Here is a 9,942-nt window from a genome sequence, read left to right on the forward strand (position 1 = left end):
AACTATCAGGCACAAGCTGTTCCCAGTGCCATTTTGAAAGTGCAGCCACAGAGTGAGCATGTATGATTGAAGTAGTTAGTTCGTATATAAGTTACTTAAGTTAAAGTCAGTAAACTTCTATCGTGATGTGCTTGTATATAATAAAGCTGCTTGAAAAAAACCCCACAAAATCTCTTCTATTGTATCCTGACTAGACGAGCGACGGCAGCTGTTACAGTGTTATGAGGCATACTGAGTCTCACATATCTATGGTAGATGTTACAGCAGTACAAGCCATTCTGAATCTTGTAAATCTCTGGTAGTTGATACAGTGGGATGAACCACCCTGAGTCTGACACATCCATGCTAGCTGTTACAGTATTATGTGCCATGATGTCTCTGATACATATGTGGTAGGTGTTACAGTATTACGGGCCATGATGTCCCTGATACATCTGTGGTAGGTTTTACAGTAATACAAGCCACACTGAGTCTGACACATCTATGCTAGCTGTTACAGTATTATGGGCCATGATGTCTCTGATACATCTGTGGAAGGTGTTGCAGTATTACAGGTCATAATGCCCTCGATACTGCTGTGGTAGGTGTTACACTATTACGGGCCATGATGTCCCTGATACATCTGTGGTAGGTGTTACAGTATTACAGGCTGTGATGTCCCCAATAGATCTGTGGTAGGTGTTACAGTAATATGGGCCATGATGTCCCTGATGCATCCATGCTAGCTGTTACAGTATTATGGGCCATGATGTCACTGATACATCTGTGGTAGGTGTTACAGTATTACGGGTCATGATGTCTCTGATACATCTGTGGTAGGTGTTACAGTATTATGGGCCATGTTTTCCCTGACATATCCATGCTAGCTGTTACAGTATTACAGGCCATGATGTCCCTGATACATCCATGCTAGCTGCTACAGTATTACAGGCCATGATGTCCCCGATACATCTGCGGTAAGTGTTAAGGTATTATGGGCCATGATGTCCCTGATACATATGTGGTAAGTGTTACAGTATTAGGGGCCATGATGTCTCTGATAAATCTGTGGTAGGTGTTACAGTAATATGGGACATGATGTTCCTGACACATCCATGCTAGCTGTTACAGTATTACGGGCAATGATGTCTCTGATACATCTGTGGAGAATGTTACAGTATTATGGGTCATGATGTCCCTGATACATCTGTGGTAGGTGTTACAGTAATATGGACCATGATGTCCCTGATACATCTGTGGTAGGTGTTACAGTATTATGGGGCCATGATGTCCCTGATACATCTGTGGTAGGTGTTACAGTATTACGGGCCATGATGTCCCTGATACATCTGTGGTAGGTGATACAATATTACTTGCCATGTTGTCCCTGATACATCTGTGGTAAGTGTTACAGTATTACAGGCCATGATGTCCCTGATACATCTGTTGTAGATGTTACAGTATTATGGGCCATGATGTCCCTGACACATCCATGCTAGCTGATACAGTATTACAGGCCATGATGTCCCTGATAACATTTGTGGCAGGTGTTACAGTATTACGGCCCATGATGTCCCTGATACATCCATGTTAGCTGTTACAATATTACAGGTCATGATGTCCCTGATACATTTGTGGTAGATGTTACAGTATTACTGGCCATGATGTCCCTAATACATCTGTGGTAGGTGTTACAGTATTATGGGCCACAACGTCCATGATGCATCTGTGGTAGGTTTTACAGTATTATTGGCCATGATGTCCCTGACACATCCTTGCTAGCTGTTATAGTATTACGGGCCATGATGTCCCTGATATATTTGTGGTAGGTGTTACAGTATTACGGGCTATGATGTCCCTTTTACATCTGTGGTAGGTGTTACAGTATTATGGGCCATGATGTCCCTGACACATCTATGCTAGCTGTTACAGTGTTACAGGCCATGATGTCCCTGATACATCTGTGGTAGGTGTTACAGGAATATGGACCATGATTTCCCTGATACATCTGTGGTAGGTGTTACAGTATTACGGGCCATGATGTCCCTGATACATATGTGGTAGGTATTACAGTATTACGGGCCATGATGTCCCTGTTACATCTGTGGTAGGTGTTACAGTGATATGGGCCATGAAGCTCCTGACACATCCATGCTAGCTGTTACAGTATAACGGGCCATGATGTTCCTGATACATCTGTGGTAGGTGTTACAGTATTACGGGCCACGATGTCCCTGATACATCTGTGGTAGGTGTCACAGTATTACGGGTCATGATATCACTGATACATCTGTGGTAGGTGTTACATTATTATGGCCATGATGTCCCTGACACATTCATGCTAGATGTTACAGCATTACGGGCCATGATGTCCCTGATACATCCATGCTAGCTGTTACAGTATTACGGGCCATGATGTCCCTGATACATCTGTGGTAGGTGTTACAGTATTACAAGCAATGATGTCCCTGATACATCTGTGATATGTGTTATAGTAATACAAGCCACACTGAGTCTGATACATCCATGCTAGCTGTTACAGTATCATGGGCCATGATGTTCCTTATACATCTGTGGTAGGTATTACAGTATTACAGGTCATGATGTACCTGATACATCTCTGGCAGCTGTTACAGTATTATGGGCCATGATGTCCCTGATACATCTGTGGTAAGTGTTACAGTATTACTTGCCATGATGTCCCTGATACATCTGTGGTAGGTGTTACAGTATTACGGGCCACAATGTCCCTGATACATCTGTGGTAGGTGTTACACTATTACAGGCCATGATGTCCCTGACACATCCGTGCTACATGTTACAGTATTACAGGCCATGATGTCCCTGATAACATTTGCGGCAGGTGTTACAGTATTATGGGCCATGATGTCCCTGACACATCCATGTTAGCTGTTACAGTACTACAGGTCATGATGACACTGATACATCTGTGGTAGGTGTTACAGTATTACGGGCCATAATGTCCCTGATACATCTGTGGTAGGTGTTACAGTATTACGGGCCATAATGTCCCTGATACATCTGTGGTAGGTGTTACAGTATTATGGGCCATGATGTCACTGATACATCTGTGGTAGGTGGTATTACTGGCCACAATGTCCCTGATGCATCTGTGGTAGGTTTTACAGTATTATGAGCCATGATGTCCCTGACACATTCTTGCTAGCTGTTATAGTATTATGGGCCATGATGTCCCTGATATATCTGTGGTAGGTTTTACAGTATTATGGGCCATGATGTCCCTGATACATCTGTGGTAGGTGTTACAGTATTACGGGCCATGATGTCCCTGACACATCCATGCTAGCTGTTACAGTTTTACAGGCCATGATGTCCCTGATACATCTGTGGTAGGTGTTACAGTATTATGGACCATGATGTCCCTGATACATCTGTGGTAGCTGTTACAGTATTATGGGCCATGATGTCCCTGATACATCTGTGGTAGGTGTTACAGTATTATGGGCCATGATGTCCCTGATGCATCTGTGGTAGGTGTTACAGTATTATGGGCCATGTGTTCCCTGACATATCATTGCTAGCTGTTACAGTATTACAGGCAATGATGTCCCTGATACATCTGAGGTACATGTTACAGTATTACGGGTCATGATGTCCCTGATACATCCATGCTAGCTGTTACAGTGTTACAGGCCATGATGTCCCTGATACATCTGTGGTAAGTGTTAAGGTATTACGGGCCATGATGTCCCCGATACATCTGTGGTAAGTGTTACAGTATTATGGGCCATGATGTCCCTGATACATCTGTGGTAGGTGTTACAGTATTACGGGCCATGATGTCCCTGATACATCTGTGGTAGATGTTACAGTTTTATGGGCCATGATGTCCCTGATACATCTGTGGTAGGTGTTACAGTATTACAGGCCATGTTGTCCCTGACACATCCTTGCTAGCTGTTACAGTATTATGGGCCATGATGTCCCTGATACATCTGTCGTAGGTGTTACAGTATTATAGGCCATGATGTCCATGACACATCTGTGCTAGCTGTTACAGTATTACGGACCATGATGTCCCTGACACATCCATGCTAGCTGCTACAGTATTACATGCCATGATATCCCTACTACATCTGTATTAGGTTTTACAGTATTACAGGCCATGATGTTCCTGATACATCTGTGGTAGTTGTTACAGTAATATGGTTTGTTATGTCCCTGATACATCTGTGGTAGGTGTTACAATATTTCGGGCCATGATGTCCATGATACATCTGTGATAAGTGTTACAGTAATACAATCCACACTGAGTCTCTTACATCTATGGGAGTTGTTAAAGTAGTGCAAGCCATTCTGAGTCTGATAATCTGTCATAGCTGTTACAGCAACACATGCTATGCAAGGTCTGATACATTTGTGGAACATGTTACAGTGGTACTAGCCATGCTGTGTCTCACACATCTGTGGGAGCTGTTTCTGTAGTATGAACGATGCTGAGGGTGACACATGTGTTGTAGCTGTTACATTAGTACCAGCCATGCTGAGTCTTATTTTTACTACCCAAATCCTTAAGTGTTTGGTGGATAATCATACTTTTTCCTTGTAAGTCTGAAGTTATTTTGATTATGTAATTCCTACTCGTAATATAATTTGTAAGTATCACGTACACATCAATGAGTAAAACAATGTTTAACTTGGCAACGCAAGCTGAAATTAACTAGGATTAGGTGTTCATGCCATATTATAGCTATTATCAACAGGATGAGACATTTATTTAAACTAAATTATAGATTTAAATTTAGCTGAATATCAAAAGTATTATGTTGAGAACATATTTTAGAGCATTTCTATATTATTATTTTTCCCTTATATAAAACTTTCGACTTTTTAACTGCTATGGCAACTGCAGCGTCTGCTGCTGGGTGGTGTCTCTCACTTTCAGTTTCCTGATCTCCTGGTGGTACAGTTTATCCTCCCCCACACCTACTGGCTTGGATCCACTATCTTCTCCATGCTGGTGAAATGAGTCATATTTTACATCAGCGTAAGAGGTGAATGAGTAGCAGTCACAACATAATATATAATGAATGCTGCTCATGAACTTTGATTGTATTTTGTGTTTTAGTCTCCTGTGTTTGGACTAATGTTCTTAAGTTTGCCATGTACATGGCATTGCAAGAAAGTAGTCACTGCTGTTATTCAGTCTATGGTTTCAGCATGGAGTGTGACATCAGGTATACCCCAGTATGATGCAAAACCTTCTTATATGAGACAGGCAAGCGCAACATTCCTATCTCACCAGTTATTAGCTCTAAATCAAGGATACTACCATATTCCTTTGCTTTTACAGTCTTAATATTCCTAGCTGCATCACAGATAACTTTGTTTTGCTCCTGTAAAAATAAATTAGATCATTAATTGATTAAGCAATGTAGACCAATGAAGCAGTTTACATAAAAATATGTCAATATGAAATTATTACAATTAAAATGCAATGCACGCGAAAATGTTACTAGAAAGAACTTTGCTGTTGCATCTAGAAGAAACAAAATTTAATTAAACATTTATAACCATTGAACATCTTTCTGAAATAACTTTGTCAGTAAAACAAACTTATAAACATTTAACTGAATGACTGACTTGATATATAGGGAATAAATGCATCCGAAAGGACTACTTTTGCATTTAAGTGCTCTAAAGAACTTTTATTTAAGACTGTCTAAAATTACTCTCAGTACTTTCCAGCTATAATGTATTTTAGTTCTGGTTATCCTTGATGTGCTTGATGTTATTGTACTATAACTGGGATAAGTAATTATTTTTTTAATTAAAACAAATTCACCTAAATTGTTAACTGCTTCACTCTTGTAAGCACTGTACTTGTGGACGCAAGTTTGCAAAATGTTATCCTATAGCTGAATGATTGGAGGTACAAGCCATTCATTGTGCATAAAATATTGCCTATGACTGGACTACATGAAAAAAGACATGGAGGAGCTCTCCCATCTTGTAGCCCAGGCAGGTATGACCCTACCCCTGAGTAGAATCCTGCCATCACCCAGAATTATACCACAGTACAAGAACAAAATTATTGACTTCAACAATTGGCTAAGCTTCTGATGTCATTCTAAGGGGATCCAGTATCTGTCTGCCTGGGATGACAAGATTGACAGACCACGATGCTTTGCCAGAGATGGCCTGCACTTGTCACCCTTGGGATTCTGGATACTGGCTAAGGTCTTGCCAGCCCTATAGTGCCTTTTTTAGGCAAGGTTCAAATGACAAATTCACCACCATAACAGGTACAAGCAAGAAAAATCTGAGTGTAATACTACTCAATGCTACAAGTCTAAACCTCAAAATGCATTCACTTGAGGCGCTCTTAAAATGGAGAACATCGACATCTGTGGAGTGACAGAGACCTGGTTCAAGGCTCCAGAGAGCACCCCGCATTACCAGGTTATAATTCCTACCACACCTTTTGGCCACTTAACCTGGACCAAAACACTAAAGGTGGAGGCATGTCCATATTCATTAAGGATGTCGACACCTCCAGGCTAGTTGCTCAGCATAATGCAGCCAAGAATATCCTAGTGCAACTAACTCTGGGCAAGACCACAATCCAAATTGTAACTTGCTACAGATCCCCCACCATGACCTCGGATTCCCACACCTCATTTATTGATACACTGGAAAATATTAGGGTACAACCCAACACCCTAACAATGGGCAATTTCAACAACCCCACCATTAACTGGGAAAACTACTCATGTACCAACTCTTTTGCTCAACGTTTTCTTGAATTCAAAAATTCCAATGCCTTGGATTAACTTATCCACACTCCCACCAGGGGCAGCAGTATCCTAGAACTGGTAATTACCAACATGGGCGACCGGTGTTCCATACCAGAGGTCAATTCCTCGTTGGTCAGATCCGACCACAAGCTAATCACCCTAGACATCCACATCCTGCCCCCACACCCCATTAGAGAAACCACAGTAAAAATTTCTCCAAAGCCAACTTTACACTTCTTAAGACAGAAGTGGCAAACTTCACGACACCCATGCAGATGGACAATACAGGTACAACTGCGGAATCCTACACAAATGTAGTTTGTAAGCACTTACATGAGTGCATGGATCATGGTAACCCTAACAGAAGAAGATACTATCCTCCAAAAAAAAGGAAGCCGATCTGGTGGTCCCCTGCCATAAACAAACTCTACAACAGAAGAAAGAAACTGTTGCAAAAAAGAGTAAAATCCCATGATTGGAGGAACTCCCTGGTCAGCCTCAGTAAGAAGCTGAGATCCCTCATAAAATCATCCAAAGCTAGTTATGAAAACAAAATCTCCACTGATTCTAAAGACAACCACAAAGCATTCTATAGCTATGTCAAGAATCTCAGTGGCAACACTCATATCTGCTCTGTGTAACAGCAAAATGGCACTAAATATACAGAACCAACTGATATTGCCAACATCCTGGCAGATAGGTTCAGTGCTAACTTTACCCCCCTCACACCCCCTAAAGGGCCCATCTCTATACTGGAAGAATGCAAAGTTCCTGTAATCATGGCTGAACAGGTAAAAAACACACTCTCCAAAGCCAAGAACACAGCATCCATGGGACCTGACAACATCCTAGGCTGCTTTCTACATGAACTACAGAATGAACTGGCACCCCACCTAAGCACCATGTTCAATCATAGCCTCGCCTCAGGCTTTGTGCCAACTGAATGGCACACAGCGACGGTTATCCCACTCCACAAAGGGGGAGCCACCATGAACCCTGGGAACTACCGCCCCATTAGCCTGACGAGCCTGGTCTGCAAGGCCATGGAACGTATTATCATGGAACTTATAAACAAAGCCATTGGTAATCTCCAAACTCTGGACCTCACCCAGTTCGAGTTTGTAAAAGGCAGATCATGTCTCCTAAACCTGATAGACTGCTTTAAAGCAGTCACCAAAGCTGCAGACAAGGGTAAGGTGGTTCACACAGTCTATCTAGATCTCGCCAAGGCTTTTGACACCATCCCCCACTCTGGAATTATAGATAAACTCACTAAACTAGGTATAAATCCCTATGCCACAAGATGGGCTGCCAACTGGCTCACTGACAGAACCCACACTGTGAAAGTAGCAGACTCCAAATCCAACTTTAGACCAGTGACAAGTGGAGTACCACATGGTTCAGTCCTGGGTCATCTCCTGTTTGGTATGTACTTTTCTGAAGTACAGGCTAACACAGCAGGTCTTTGGCTAATGAAGTTCGCAGATGACTGCAAACTAGGAACCATAATCAAAACTCCTGATGCTGTATACATCCTACAAAAGGGACTCACTAAGACAGATGCCTGGTGTCAATGCCATAGCCTCAAGCTCAATGCTGTAAAGTGCATTGTCATCCCCTTTGTTAAAAACCCCGAACCCATGAGCTACCACATAGGTGGTTGTCTACTTAACACTGAAAGTATGATAAGAGACTTTGGGACACAGGTGGACAGTAGTCTCTCCTTTGATAATCACATCGTCACAGTAGTCAGGAAATCCTTCTACGTGACACACCTCATCACAAAAGGTTTCTCATCCAGGAAAAAAGAAGTCATTGTTCCCCTCTACTCGACACTCATTAGACCCATTATAGAGTACAACACCCCTTTTGGTATGTACCTCACAAAACACCTACAACAACTGGAAAGGCCACAAAAATACCTCACAAAGAGGATTACTGGCCTCAAACAGATGCCTTATGCAGACCATCTCAAAAAAACTCCAGCTTTACTCTGTCGCATATCACCTACTCAGAGGCGATCTCTGCCTAGCATACAAAACTATGTCAAACCCAGAGCTGTTGGACATGCTCCCAATCCCTCTGAGCTACACGATCTAGGGACCTAAACCTTGTCACCACAATAAACAGAACATGCTGGAGGGATAGATTCCTGTCCCAGAGACTTCCCATACTCTGGAACAAACTACCTAGCTATATCAAACAAAGCTCCTCATTAGCACTCTTCAAGAAAAAATCTTGATGATTGGATGGGAAATAGGAAATTCACCCCGGGGATCACCTCTGTGGCTCTGCTTGACAGTGGCACAGGAAAATTATTTTCTTGGGTGGCGAAAACCTGGGCACCTTTTTGGCTAGGCTTATATAGGCCCTAAGGCCAATAGCCTAGTACCTACCTATGAACCTCTGAACCTATGATGTGCATTGTGGCACATAATGTTAATAATATGCCTGGCCTTATCTTGCTTTAAGATCTTCATCTTAAATTCTTTAGATATGTAATAACCTTAGCATTTTGTATGCAGTCTTTATCAAACAGCAATTTGAAATCACACCTCTAACTAGCATGTCTGAAACTGACCTTAATAATGAAGTCATGATCAAATTACAATTATTCCGGTCACAAGATTCTTTCATGGCTGCTAGACAGATTACAAAGTGATTTAATTAGTCTGAAAGCTTTAAGTAGACTACTGATAAAGCAGGAATGTCACACAATTTCACTTTGATCCCACTAAAGCGCAACATAATTCACTGCTATTGAGCACATCTGGGCATATGTATTTCTTTAAACTTTTAGACAGAATAAGGAATTGAGAACTTTGCACTGTAGCACAAATGAAATCTTATAGTAAATTCACTTCTTCATTGTGTAAACCTAAATAGCTCACGGCTTGGACTACAGCCTAATTCTCATCTTTAATAGTGATATAATAATTCTAAAACCTACAGTTACTGCTGTTATGCTGATAAAGCAAAGAAAATGCTCATTGACGATGTAGTAATTTTACTAATTTTTCTTTAAAATGGCATTTCAACAAAGAAGAAATATAATATTACTGAATGTTACTTGTCTGCCTAGCACTGCATTACCTCACTAAAAGGTGGTTGATTCTTAAATATCTTAAATCTGTTCACAACCTTAAATATAAAACATACTTTGTAGTAGTGAGACTGGGCACAG

The sequence above is a fragment of the Protopterus annectens genome, chromosome 6.part0, assembly GCF_019279795.1.
Source record: "Protopterus annectens isolate FY-2018-M chromosome 6.part0, PAN1.0, whole genome shotgun sequence".
Taxonomy (NCBI): domain Eukaryota; kingdom Metazoa; phylum Chordata; order Ceratodontiformes; family Protopteridae; genus Protopterus; species Protopterus annectens.